This window comes from Triturus cristatus, chromosome 7 (assembly GCF_964204655.1).
Source record: "Triturus cristatus chromosome 7, aTriCri1.1, whole genome shotgun sequence".
Taxonomy (NCBI): domain Eukaryota; kingdom Metazoa; phylum Chordata; class Amphibia; order Caudata; family Salamandridae; genus Triturus; species Triturus cristatus.
Genome location: NC_140590.1, coordinates 437,835,043 through 437,848,830, shown reverse-complemented (window position 1 = coordinate 437,848,830; position 13,788 = coordinate 437,835,043). Strand labels below are relative to the sequence as shown.

The window sequence follows — 13,788 nt, the reverse complement described above, 5'->3', positions numbered from 1 at the left end:
TCCGCCGCCTTCGACACCATCTGCCACCGCACATTATGCGCACGCCTCCACGCCACAGGGATCCGAGACAAGGCTCTGGAATGGACCACCTCCTTCCTCTCCGGCAGAACCAAGAGCGTCCGGCTCCCCCCATTTCGATCCGAAGCCTCCGAGATCATCTGCGGCGTGCCCCAGGGATCCTCCCTCAGCCCAACACTGTTCAACATTTACATGGCCCCGCTCGCACACATCGCCCGACAGCACGACCTCAACATAATCTCCTACGCCGACGACACTCAACTGATCCTCTCCCTCACCAAGGACCCCATCACCGCCAAAGCCAACCTCCACGAAGGAATGAAGGCAGTCGCCGACTAGATGAAGATCAGCTGTCTGAAGCTGAACTCGGAGAAGACGGAGGTCCTCATCCTCGGCTCCAACCCTTCAACCTGAGATGACTCCTGGTGACCGACGGCACTAGGGGCAGCCCCGACACCCACCGACCACGCACGCAACCTGGGAATCATCAACGCCGTCTCTTCCTCCTGCTTCAACATCCTCCACATGCTCTGCAAGATCTACAGATGGATCCTGACAGATACAAGAAAGACAGTCACCCAGACTCTACGCGGGAGCCCCGACCAAGCTCATCAAATGACTACAACACATCCAAAACACCTTGGCACGACTGATCCTCGATGTACCACGCCACGGCCACATCACCCCCCACCTGAGAAACCTGCACTGGATCCCCGTCAACAAGAGGATATCCTTCAAGCTCCTCATCCACGCACACAAGGCACTCCACAAGACCGGCCCAGCCTACCTCAACAGACGACTCTCCTTTTACATCCCCAACTGCCAGCTATGCTCCGCCGACCTCTCACTAGCCACCGTCCCGCTCATCTGAAGAACAACCACCGGCGGGAGATCCTTTTCCCACGTCGCCGCCAAGACATGGAACACCCTCCCACTGAGCCTACGACAGACCCAAGACCTGCTGACCTTCAGGAGGACACTCAAGACCTGACTGTTCGATCAGTAGCGCCCCCCCCCCCCAGCGCCTTGAGACCCTCGCGGGTATGTAGTGCGCTTTACAAGTGACTGATTGATTGATATAGGAAAAATAAATAATCTCTGAGTACTATCCTTAAATGTGAGATCTTTTAAGCTATTGGCCTTTGTGAATCTGTCCTGTTAGCACGGGGAAGCAAATTGAGTTTTTCTCTGGATAATTATGTTCCGTTCACCTTTAAAGTACATTAAGAGTCAAGCCGAGTGATCCTTTTTAACACACGATGGAGCAATTTTAATACAAATTGATAAATTGCTTAACCTGGTTTGTCCTCTAATGTAAACTCTAGGGTATCCTAGCAGAATTTCCTGTATTGAATCCTGTTGGTTTTTTTGTTGCTTGTGCTTAAGAGCACACCCATAGCGCTTCTGACATCTTCAGATGCCTCCAGTGGCACGCTTGGAATCCTTTTCCTTGTGGGCTGAAGTTTTTAAACCTTTTAGACACCCCTTTCATTGTTTTCACAGTGTTATCACACAATAGAACATGAGCCCCCTTAGTTTAGTAATGAAAGTTCGAAAAGACCTCCAGAGCTATGGGAGTACTAAAGCGGTGGAGGTATTTTTCAAAAATGTAGTTTTGGTGGAGATTTCTATCTGGGATCTGGTCAATTTCCAGAGTCAATGGGAATGGCCTTCTTGCAGCTGAGACCTCTCTTGTGGTGCGCCTTAGTGCAGTCATTCTTTACCTGAGGTCCGTGGGCCCCAGTTGGTCTGTGACATCTACTCAGGGATCCCGAACTGTTTAGAAAAGCATATACACATAACAAACCGAAATGGGAACTTTTACATTTTCAACACACTGCAAATGTGAAGGAATCTCAAATTGAAGGCTAAAAATTAAGTTAGTATCCTTGCCTTTATTCTTGGGAACAGTGCAACTATAGAAAAACAATAGTTTGGCAGTTTGGTGGTCTCAATTGAAGCACTGGTATGCTCGGACAGAGAGGATGTAGTAGGAGCACAAAGGACAAAGTGATATGCTACAATGTTGTATATCGATGTGTCATTTGTAATTAAAACCCAATCTTGAACAGCTCTAACCTGCGCTTTAAAATTTAAATTTCAATGTTATTTTTTTATTTGTGAATTAAAGAAAATAGTTCCTCATTTGACTATTTATTTTATGTGTCCTTATTTCTGCATTTTGTTGATGTGCACAGAATACAAATTGTTTAGTTTGGGGTCTCCGGCTTCTGACACTGAGTCACACATGCTTCAGTCCATTTGCTATATGTGCCATAATATATGTGTAGTTATTTTATTTCTTATGTTTTGTAATGATATGCCTCTAGGGTAGGTTTCAGGGGAAAAAGCACCATAGAATTTTGGAGGTTATTGGTTAGGTCATTCAAGGCATGAATTAATGCACAGCTGTGTATAATTTGTTGCATCAAATGCAGTAAATTTAAGCATACATTTTTTCTATGAAATAAAGTGGCTTGAAAGTAAGTAACTTAGTTTGGATTTGTGCTTTTGTACACTCACAAAATTTAGTGGAATCCATTTCTGATGTAGTACTAGATAACAACTTTCTATCTAAAGATTATAGCTAGTTGCCTACAGTAAACCTATATACTCAGTAAAGTTTATATCGTGAGCTAGATCCTTTCCACACAACATTAGACCTCCTCTGCATTCTTTTACAAAGGGGTTTACCCCCAAATCAGGGAATGTGCAAAAGCTGTGAGCATGGACATTTTCACTCAGATGCACTAAATCATTTGCCTCTATATTCCAAGGCAAAGGCTCAAAATAGATTAATAGCGAAAACCTGGATGGCTCTGTCAACTATTCAGGATCCCCGATCAAATATTCACGAACTCACGAAATCTGGTTGAGATGAAGAGCTGTCAAATTTCTGCTCGGTTCTGCTTCTTGTATTCACCCAACAAGTATGGAGCATAAACAAAACGTCTGTGAAATTGAACACAATTTACAGCTCAATGAATCCCACTGTTTGGCAAGTAGGGTTACAAGCACACATTTGATTGCATGCCTCTTACCATTACATCATTCTGGAGAACATCACCACTGTTATAAAACCTCAAAGTGCATTTTACCTGGAGACTAGGAAGAAGAGATGTGTGAAAATGTAGATTGTGTCCCAAGGTTCTAACATCTACGGCTCCAGGTGAGTCGCATAGGCGTACTAAATGCTAATATTAGGTTGTTGACAAATATCACTTAGAATCGATGCGAGTGACATTGTACTATTTTATTTAACTATCGCAATATTTCTGTGGCTGTCACTCAAGGTTTGACATCTGGTTACCTTCGTTGGCTGTAGGATGGGTCTTGCTGAGTGATGATCAGAAGGTAAATTATGTCACAACAGCATCTTGAGTAAAGATAGTTAACTTTCAGGATAGTCTAGAGTTTAAAGAATTCTAACCTACTAAGGTATTGCTGGTATTTTGGGTGATATGTGGATTTTCTCATCTCCTAAAAATTGAATGGAGGACAAGACACAAAATGAGCCGGAAAATGACAACCAATTTCCTTGTGTATTTATTTAGTTATGATTCATGCAGAAACAGACATCTGTTGCCTGGTGGCACATGAGCACTCTATATGTGCAGGGGGGTGCACAATTGCTATCTGACTTACGACTTTGCCTTTTTAATCTTTGAAAGTTCAGTGCTGTGAAAATCTTGTGGTTTAAAAAAGGCAGTTTTACTACCATTTGCCGCAGTGGGATCTTTTACATGCAGCTATAAAGGATAGTGAGGGGCAGTTATTGGACAGGCATTGCTTAAGAGTAGTTCCCATCTCCTGTCCCATGAGTCTTTGGCAAATTCTTAAGTCCATCCGCATCTGTGTAACCTGCTCCTCTGTCCAACCTCTGCACCCCCTCACCCCCAGCTTCCACTCCTGCACAATCTCTTTCTTTGCTGTGCCCTGTCTCCTGCATCGTACCCTTCTAGGAACCCCAACGCACTCTCACATTCCAAGACTCTTCATCTTGTGACTCTGGAGAGCGTTGCAGCCTCACTGTCTATTCCCTGCTGCTCAGGGTCTATTCCCTGCTGCTAAATGGCCCTCCCACAAGCCATTGTGCAGCAGGAAATCGTCTCTGCTGCTGGATGGATTGGTTCAGGCTTCCTAGTAGGCGTCGGGCAAAGTTGGGACTCTCCACCCACCCTTGGCAAGGGCCTTCGAAATGATGGATGTACTGTGTCCTATTTACAAGTAAAGGGTGCGAAGGTGTTAGTGGCCAGGGGCTGAGATGCAAGTTGAACCACGTTGTTGTTGATTACAATTTTGGATTTCCGCTCATAAATGTCTGACAACCAATGCTAAGGAGACATCCTCCCAAAAAAGGAACTGTGCATGATGGGTCTGACTGAATTTTGCTTGCAGCCTGAATCTGGTAATCTAAATGGATGAAAGAACTAGGGGGCAAAAGTACAAGCCCCTATCACCACCACAACGTCACTTTTACCAACGTTGTGGTGGCAATAGGGTCTGCGCCTTACTCACAGAGCAGCGTTAAGCCACTTAACGTGGCTTAACGCTGCCTTGTACATAAGGCCCCCTTTCACGCTATGGTTAGCGTGAAAAGCGTGGGCAGTGGGTGTTGCAGTGGGAATTCCACCGCACCACCCATTCTTTTTTACGCTACCCCCTGTGTACAAGGGTGACGTACATAGGAGGCAGCGCAAAAATTAAGACCAGGTAGATCCTGGTCTTAAAGTTGGTGTAACGAAGAGAAATGCATTATTTGTCCTCTTTTTTGCTTTTTCCATGTGTGCTGCCTTGTGCCATGGTTTGTTTATGTACAGGAAGGTGTACCTTCCTGTACATAAACAATCTTTCAAAAAGGAATGTCATTTTGTTATTTTCATGTGTGCTGCATGAAGCAGCACACATGAAAGTGACAGAATGGCATTTCAGGATTGTTTATGTGCAGGAAGGGGCATCTTCCTACCCATAAACAATCCTCCCCTGCACGCATACACCCTTGACTATGGTGCAACCTGCGTTGGCGCTAAGTTGCTAAATTAGCGCCATCACTTGGGGAAATGCAAGGCTGCACCACATTCTTGTAAATATGGTTCTGCCTTGTGTTTCAGAAGTGGTCGAAAGAGGCGTTAAGCCAGGAAGGCTAGCGCCTCTCTCCACCACCTAGGTCCTTCTGGGGGTGGGTGTCAAACTACCCCATTTTGGGAGCCAAATCATTCTCTTAGCAGAGCAATTTCATGTCTTTGTGAATGGTCAGTAATTCAGTTGAGTCTTTATATACTCAACAGAACAGAGCCGATGATGCTCTCAGGAGCCGTCCTCCATGACTCTTAGGTCTGAGCTTAGCTTGGTGGGTTGTGACAGTGTACCTGGGTCTAATTTTCCTGACAGAATGCAGTGATAAATCAGTTTGTAAACGTAGGTGTAATTTCTACCTCTGGAGGCATATTGAAGACATTTTAAATGGTGCAAAGTCGCTGGATTACTGACCTCCAAAATGATACATTTATTCTAAGCTTGTTTTACAAGGAGAAAAACAGTGTTCCAGCCTCTTCAACTAGTTAAACCCACTTTAATGGATTCCATCCAATTATTTTTATACGTTTTTAGCAATTCTTCCTGAGGGCCTCCTTGTGGTGTAGTTTCAGTGAAAGACTGCGTCCGCCACCATTAAACCTATATGTGGTATTTGTATTGCGCAAACCTAGCCAAAAGGCAGCGGAGCCCCTGCCGTCAGACCCTCCCCCTTAAAAGCTGGAAGTGGAATGTGCCGACTCTGCATTGTTCTGTATCCATCATGGCGGTAATTTCACCTCACACTGGAGGGTGCAATATATGTCAGCACCTTCTTCAGATTGTTCCAGAAAGTCTGTGGGACCCTCCTTGACCCCCTCAAAAATGTCCCTCTCACCATGGAACCTGCAGCAGTGGTGAAAGGAGACAGAGGGGAACTCTGCCAATAACAAAGATAAACGACTCAACGCGACCTGCAGCTGCAAGTTGGGGGGAAAGTATACCACTGTGATGCTGAGTCTTTTTTTATACCTATTTTTTTTTTTTTTTTTTTTTTACCTTAGTCAGCATCATGTTGGGTGAAATACTAACAGTTTAAAAAGTCATAATGCGAACTTGTGGTACCACAGTCTTCCATCCTTGCACACTCAAAAAAACACTCTGAAATGTGGCTGCTTGTCTTTTAAATCTGATATTATTCTATTTAAATTAATCGATGAAGTTTAGAAAATGCTTACAACTTGTGGTCCATGGCTATTAAATGCACTGAGAAAAATTAGTGTCAGTGGCACGCGATAGTGCGTGTCTGAAATTTGTAACTTTAGTCGTTGGTGTGTTTCTAAGTCCCACCTACACATGATCCTGGGAGCAGTTTGCTACTGGAATATAATGAAGTCTTATTTTGGCAGAAGGGCTCCTAGTTGAAAACAGATTTGCAGATGTTCTTCGTTAAAGATGGATGTGTAGCAAGGAGGGGGTCCAAATCCTTTCAGTGTCCCTCGGGGCGATTCCGTGTCGGATTCAAGTATCTGTTGAAGCAGATAGCGCTGCTACCGCCGCATTCGTTAGTGATTACCTGTGCAAAGCTCTCGCGCAGGGCCAGCTCTGCCGCACTTTGCTCGTTGTAAGTCTAGTCGCTGGACTAAGAGCTGTGGAATCCGATAGGCGGCAACCATCTGAATGAGAGAGTACCACCGAGGCAGCTCCAGGCAGTAAAGAGGTTATTACCAGCGGTTAATGACCAGTGTGGCCATCCTGCGGCTATGCATGCAGCTGAGGCAAGGCCTTTAACAAAGTGCAAGGTTTTGGAAGACTTACTTTCTCAAGGTCCAGAAATCCTCTATGTTGTGCTGGGAACCCCACGACCACCTCTTCTGAGTGAAGAACATGCACACAGCCCATGGAGTTTGAAGCAGCCACCCCATGCTCACAAACGGTGCTTAGTTTGTAAAAGAGTGCCGGGCCGAAGCTCTGCTCAGAAGTCCACAGACCTGTGCCATTAACTGTCAGTGCGATGAATACCAAGGCTGGTAGTCTTAAATCCACCTCATGCCTCTTGCTTCCACCACCAGACAATCCCTGCCTCCTTATCACACTCTTACAAGTTTCTGCTTTCTCCCTATGCCACAGTTTTGCCCTCTTTCTCTTCTTCCTCTTTCTGATCTGTGTGTTTTACCTTCTTTTGCATTCTGTAAATATCTGATGCAGAAAAATAACTGTCCGTCCTCAAAAGTAAGTGCCACGGCTTCCAAAGGCTTTAAGTAAGCACTGGACATCATGATCAAACGAACTTTATTCTGCATTAATACCATAACAGTACATCATAAAAAGATTTCATAAAATCATTCTAACAATAAATGAAAAGGACCACAATTAAAATTTGATATGAGCAACATAAAATCACACATTATATGACTAAGAAAAATCGAATCCTCTTTAAGCTATCATAGGAACTAATCGCTAGAAGGACAAAGTGCAAATGTACAATTGTGATCATAAGGTCGAGGCAGGCACTGGTTAAGAATATATTTTTCTAATAAGTAATGACCCTCTAATGAAACTAATAACTGCACATCAGACTTATGCCACATCTAGCTTCTGTAAGCGGTGGCAACCCTTTTAGTAGGATTTAAAATGTAAAGGGTGTAAAACTGGAATAGAAGATCGAGTTCACACCAACAAAAAAAACATAAAATGAACCGTACTTTGGTGTGAGTGGTTATCACATGGTCAATTGAGAAAGCTTTCAAACCATGCTCCTTATTGGGTGAAATCTAAAGGAAAATGTAGAGTACCCAGACATGGTTTCATCTAATCTGTGCTGAGTATTGTCTGCATAGATTGGATAAAACTCCAACTGATATCTGGGGTATAGGGTCTAATAACTTGCCAAAGAGGACAACTGAAGGGCCAGGGCTCGAGTCGGGGTACCACGTGGGTGGACGGCGTCCCCCCACTTATTTTACCGGGAGCTCAATAACTGGAGCAAATGGAGCCACACATTCACTCTTTGGCCTCTCTAGGGCGAGACCGGAGCTCATTCAGAACGCTGCTCCCAGGCTGGCTTCTCTGATGCAATCGCATCTAAGGGGTGAGCGAGGGGAGGCAATGAGTCTGATGGTGCAAGCCACCTTTTGTGACATCACTTCCTGTTGTGATGTCAGCGTCTCCCCACTTCTTTTTTTAGGACTTGTGCCCTGTGAAGGGCATTGGTCCGGAGCATACATTAACATTTGTCATTAAAAAAAAAAGCCTTATCAAGTCTCTGGCAGCAGGACCTAGAAGTTTAGGGTTTGAAAAACTTCAGAAACCCCCAATCTGCCCATAGCAGGATATGAGCCAGCCCAAGTAGGACTTCTAGATAGGTTACAAAACTATACTTTTTTGACCCAGTGGAGCTGTGGAGGTAAGGTTCCGGGTTACCAGTTTAGTGGAAAGGGATGGCCGCTTTTTTGACTCTACTTTAAAAAAGACAAGTTTGTATAAGAGTGGCTTTAGAAATCAGTCCGTCACGAGTGCAGAAATGAACATACTCTGGCAAAAGTAGCTTGAACAATTTCTAAAACCACGTATTGTGGTATCTCAGAGGTTGAGACACGCTGAACATTTGTTTTGTTTAGTTGATTGCATTCTGCACAACTGTGCCTTTGCAAGAGAATGACAATACAAGGAAAACCGTGGCAGAAGCACCCTACAACCCATCAATGGTACTGAGGGGCGGGGAGGGAGGGTCTGTGCGATCCATGCTTGTCACTGCTTGTTTGAGGTTGTCTCATGGAGAAATCCAAGCTGAGTAGGAATGGCTTTGTGTCCCTTGTTCAGAGTTTGAAAAGTACAGCAAAGGTATCATAAACAGAAATGGGTAAAGGGATGGGCAAATGGTTATGGTTAAATGCTTGCCATAGTCAAAAGGAAAAACCCTGCTGCTCGGAATAATGCAGAATTGGGAGTAGTATTCTAGTAGGGAAAGCATTTCTAGGAATGGAAATCACTAAAGCATAAGACGGGCCGAGTCCAAAACAATGATGTGAGGCTGAAAGTAGGATTTTAAGCATCAAGGACCAGTAAAAAACAAAGTTATGGGAGTGTAAGGGGGAGTGCAGTTGGAAATCTCCCAAATCTGGACAGCCATCTCAACCACCACTATGGATGGCTTCATTTTAGGTTTAGGAATGGTGAAGCCACGTACCCTATCTGGGACCCTGAGCTAACAGCCAAGAAGCTGAAGCAACCTGAAGGGTGATAAGTGGCCCCCAAGGCAGAAGGCACCCTTCCCCCAACCCTCCTTGCAGATTGTGATAATCCTCAGACCACAGGGACAGCCTTCAGGGACGATACCTGCCCGGGGTAGCACTCAAGCACTCTGTGCCCTGCTGAAGCTAAGTAATACTCCCAGCATAAACAAGTGAGCTGGGGTAAGTCACCTGGGATAGCGTGGGAACTGGGCAAGCCCACACGTCACCCCCAGGATCAGATGGGCATTTTGTTACCCCCACAGGCTAAAGCAGAGAAGAAACTCAAGAGGTTCCTTACCTAACTGATGACAGAGTATGGGATTCCAGGGGTGAAATGTTTTTTTTTCACACCTTCTGCTTTCATTGTGCCCCCAGACTGTGGATTGCAGTAGATGGAGTTAGACACCTGCATCTGAGGTGTGCATCGGGCGCCTTTCCCCTTTCTGTGATTGCATCATGGCCAATGTACCCCGGCTTGCTTGTCAGAGCACCACTCACTATGGTACACCTCAATTCCTGCTCACCTCATGACACACCGCACACTGAGGGGCCAATTGACTAAGGGCCTCTGCACTCATGACGGGAGCCCGCACTCGTCGTGCAGTGCGGATGTCCTGCCATGACGGCACCCCACCACCACGACTGCGGGCCTCCACCACAAGTGCGGGTCTTCACCACGAGTGCGGAGACCCTTAGGGAATCGTCCCCTTTATATTTATCTCTAATTTAGAAGAGTGGCAAGGATTTGAGGCCTCTGACAGGAGAATCTACAACAGAAGAGGGCTGTGGTGGAGTTATAGAGAGAAAAGATCCTGTTGAAGTAGCAGAGGGCACTGTACACAGATTGTATCAATTTAATATGATAGAGATCTATAAAATCCAAACTAGTCTTAAGAAATAAGGTAGGGTACAGTGTATCCTTGGCAAAGTTTTACCAAATTCCTTGTTTTGCCCTCTTCTATAATTTTTCTTCCACCTTCCCCTTTGCTACGATTTCCTGCACTGCAAAAGATAATTTTCACAGCCTAGTAGGATAATTTAATACGAATGTTGGAAAGCCAAAAACGTGAGAAGTGTCCTTAGAACTTTGTGAGGGCTGCAAAGCAGCCATCATTTGTCCGAGCACATTGTAGTGTCCTGTAGATGAGGCCCCTTTGCCCTCTCTATTTATTCTGCCTCAGGCTGCGCTTTGGAGTTAGCGCAGTGTAGGTATACATTTACATTTTTGATATAGTTCAATAGTTAACATAGGAGGAGTCACATAATATAGCAAACCTGTTTGCCTATTGAAATGCAAGCTAACCACGAGTGGCGCACTACGAACAGAGGTCTGATGCGTTGTCACTGGCTGTTGTTATTAGGTACATGTGTGCGTTTTCTGAGGGTGCGATAAAAACTCACATCGGTTGATACTTCTTTAAAATGGCAGTGGGTTGGCAGTAAATCTCATGCACGAGTTCTGCATTCACTCGATGCTCTGTAGCTATTACATACACAGAGATCTCTGGATTTAATTACCAGGGCATCATTTGCTGGGCACTAATTTGGTAGATAAACGGTGCAGAAAGAGACAATGCAGAGCAAACGCTTATCCTTCTCACAAGGCATTTAAACCTTCGGAAATAGAGATTGTCAAAAGTGTGCCTGGCCTGGAAGGAATTTCAGATTGTGTTTTTATCTGTTACTCGGGTGCTGCGTGTCACTTGCCAACCAGCCTTTAAAAATATCCTAATGCTCTCAAAACCCAAGTGAAGTGGCCCTATCAAGAAAAGGAAAAAAAACAGCAGCGAACGCCCCCTTGGTTCCTGAGCTGTGCCTGGGAAGTTATGTTTTGAAATATTTTCCGAGTGCTAGTGTGTTCTTGTCTGAAAGATGAAACTTTAACTTAGAAATCCTGTTTTAGTCACTTAAAGTTACTTAATCGACAGCGTGATTGATGGCGGCGCTGTTCCATTTTGCTTATTGGAATATGTTATATTGTGTTGTGTCTTGTGTTGCGACTTATTGCACCGCATTGATTGCTTTATATTATCCCAGATTGGTAAAATAGCTCACTGGGATGTTGCACTTGTATCAACCGCGTGAGTTACACTTACTTGTAACTCAAAGGATCAAACCCTGCCCCTCAAGAGTCAGCCTCTCTTCTTTCTCAGTTCAGTACAAGTGTTGCAGCCCCGCTGGGAGGTGGTAAAACCTATTGCCCGCAGTGCTGGAGAGCTGCAAAGCGAAGTACATAGAACATGTTCTTTCTTAATGTTAGAGCACTGGTTCGTTTGGAATCCACATCAACGCGGGGTGACTATATTGGCAACCATGTGCAAGTATCATTCATATGTTTCTGCACAGAGCACGATCATAACTTCAGAAGTCGTGGAGTGCTCTAAAAGGGGTGCAGTTCACCTGGGTGTGACAGTAGATCCACTATCCTGCCAACATTCCCTAAGTTGATATCTGGAGTGCAATGGTTTGACCTGGGAATCCAGAAGACCAGACCATTGAAAGGTGAGTGGGGAACATGGTGTTTGGGAGAGGTGATGGAAAAGGTGAGTGCGGAGGGTGCTCTAGCCATGGACTCCCTCACCAGCGTGGATGCCACATTGAAATAGTTACTGGTACAGGCTCGACCTGCACCAAATGCCGATTTAATATAATAAAGCTGGTGGGGGCAGCAGGAAAGATGCCCGGGTTTGGACCAACCTGCTGCAGGTTCAAATTTGCAGTGCTTTTAAGAAGGGAACTGGCAAAGCATGCAGGGATTCACTGAGGTGGGAGACCCCATCTACACATAAAGCCAAGGCCTCATAGGAAGGGGGGGCAGATGGAACCTTCGTGGGTAATCCCAATCCGACTGTTTCATGGAGAAATCGGTAGGCTTATTTAAGATGAGAGCAGGTGAGACTATGCGTTGTGCTTGAGAATCTATAGTCTTGGAGCGACAGTCGTACGCCACTCCTGCAGGGGACATTGTCGCAGCTTTTTTCAGCACCTGCGATGGAGATTTATGTGAAACTGTAACAGTTTCTTTGGAGAAACTTGAGAACTACAAGTGCTTATCAGGTAACTGTAGACTCACGGACAAATATATTCACACAATGCACGCAGCACACACCAACACACACACAACACACAAAAATACAAGCATTCATACCACACACAGTGGCCTTTTCACAAGCCCCTTCCGCCTGGTCTTTTCGCCAGCTTGTTACAGTTGGACCTTTTCTCAAGACTGGTCGGGCCTGATGTACAACACTGTTATGCAGTTGCAAAGGCCGCAAATAATACAATTACAGGCTTTGTAGCTGCAAACAGTGAGCCAGTTGGTCAAGTTTTTCTGAATCATTAAATACCTTTTGTGACTCATTCCAAATCGCAAAAAGAAGTGAACATAAAAGTAGCTTCCGTCTTCTCTTTGAGAATTCCAATGCAATGTATCCGTGATTTGTGCTAAAAAAGTGTCCCTCATTTGTAAATAGGGTGGCTTTGAACTTGCAAAGACACACTGCACAGGTGTTTAGAAATGTATGAGAGGCTGCATGCATTGGTGCTAGCTACAGGCAATGTTTGTGATTGTATCAGGGAAATCCACAGCCCACCAGACCATATGACAGGCCCACAAGCTTCCAAGAAACTGGCCCACACACCGACCTATCAGACCAGCCTCTCGGGCACTCACTGATTGCCCTATAGGCCAGTTTGGCCCTACTCCCAAGTAGGGGTGTTAACTGATTCACAAAGGGGAAGGTGTTCCTATGGCATAACTTCGCCCTTTGGAAACAGTATGGAGTGCTCCTGTCCATTCAATGGACAGAGGCTGCTTTAAAAAGAATCTTACCATTTGGAAATGCAAATAAAGGGCCCGAGGTCTGCTGTCCATTGCGGATGACCTTCCCTGTATTCCTAGCAAATCGCAGGGGTTGCAAGTTGTGACCGTCCCAATTATTATTAATCAGAGAGGTCATTTTGTGACCCTCTTTAATGACAATTTGCGATGTGGCCTATTAGTACATACGTCAAATTGCAAATGGCACCTAAGAAATCACACTCTATGTACACACACACACGTGCACACACACACACACAACACACACACACACACACACACTGAAGAATAGACATCAAGTTCAAGAGCATAACTATCAATAGTGCAGCAGGCGTAATAGCACTGATGCAAAGATGTGTGGAGGGCCCACTGCATCCCAATTGTGTGTGTGTTTTACTATCCGGCCAGCAGGTTGAGGAGCCCATCTTCCTTGCTTGCATAAGATGCCTTGACATCCTTGCTATAATCTTATTGATTTACCAAAATCCTAGGGGTAGCGGAAGCGATAGCATGCACTCGTTGGACTCGGAAAGTGTTGCAGATGATTCTTAGTCCCACTGTTTGCACTAATGCTGAAGTGCTAGAGAGAGCTCAAGGCATGTGAACATCACAAGGATGCAGGGAGATTCAAGCCCTGTTTGCTTCTATTCATAGCACTGCCCCCATGGCCCTTGAGACAGCGGTAGGAAGGGCAGTGGTACG

At 45.1% G+C, this 13,788-nt stretch overlaps 1 protein-coding gene across 10 annotated transcripts in view; it reads left to right on the top strand.

The window, feature by feature from the left end:
• MYOCD (myocardin) overlaps positions 1-13,788 on the top strand; it is a 170,141-nt gene that overhangs the window by 71,148 nt on the left and 85,205 nt on the right. The window lies entirely within an intron of this gene.